Source organism: Gavialis gangeticus, unplaced genomic scaffold, assembly GCF_001723915.1.
Source record: "Gavialis gangeticus isolate Ggan-Ray unplaced genomic scaffold, GavGan_comp1, whole genome shotgun sequence".
In the NCBI taxonomy this organism is placed as follows: Eukaryota; Metazoa; Chordata; order Crocodylia; family Gavialidae; genus Gavialis; species Gavialis gangeticus.
The window spans coordinates 26,224,318-26,225,391 of NW_017729026.1; positions in this window are offsets into that span (position 1 = coordinate 26,224,318).

Here is a 1,074-nt window from a genome sequence, read left to right on the forward strand (position 1 = left end):
CCCCCCCCCCCCCCCCCCCCAACTTACTGCTGGGTGGGCGGGGAGGGGTGGCGGTGGCACACGGTGCATCTTGGGTTGCTTTTAAATGCCAAAGGTAATCTCCTACTTTAAAAAGGTTGGAGACCACTGGTGTAGTGAATGATTCTACACTGCAACAGTAAATAAAGCTAGAGATAAAATTTTTAAACATTTTCTCTTGTTCTTGCCTGGACATGGTCCATTTCAATGGGTAGTTCAGTATCCATTAGAAATGGTTTTGCTCTAGAAAACAAAATAAAATACTACTCTTACTTTTTTAGTAGCAGCAAGGGACATTAGGGCTTTAAGGTTTTCAGGAAAAAAATCATTTTAACAAAGTAGTGGGTACAGATATGAGGGGGAACTGAATCAGGGAAGCAAGTTAGGGCATAGTTCCTCTGATTGACTTGCAAGTTTCCATATTAATCCTCTTCTTTCTCTTTTCTTACAACTTTCTAAAACAAACTTCTCTTGGTCTGGATTTTTTTGCAAGCTTGGTCTTAGCCCAATGATAATTTATTCCAACAAAACTGTTACATCCCTGAGTTTAAGCATGTGTGCATGTGTAAATATTTCCCCCCCAATGTTCTGACTGCACTTTTTGCATTTGCAAACTCAGTGGGTGTAGGCAGAAACTTGAGAATTGGCTGCTGTTTCTAGTCCCCTTTGAGACTAAAGTTAGCAAGTTTAGAAGAAAATAGGTTCAGTAGATTTTAAATTTATGAATGCTTAAAGTTTGGTTTTTGGCACCTGCTTTAACATGAAAGTAGAGCGGTAGAGTACACTGGCTGCACCCAGAGCTATTTTGCATTATCAACAACCTTAAACTAAAATCTTCACTGCTTATCTTGAGTTGAGTCTGAGTGTCCTTAAGCTAGATATAAGTTTATTTCACTTGAAAGTTTTTTGCAGCTCAGTATCTTCCTATTCTTTCCTTACCTTAAAATCATTATATTTAAACTTACAATTTTTGTATTAACTCTGTTCCATATATATTAATGCTGCATGAGAAATTGGTGTTCCCTGATCTGTGAATTAGACTTATCTAGGATAAGG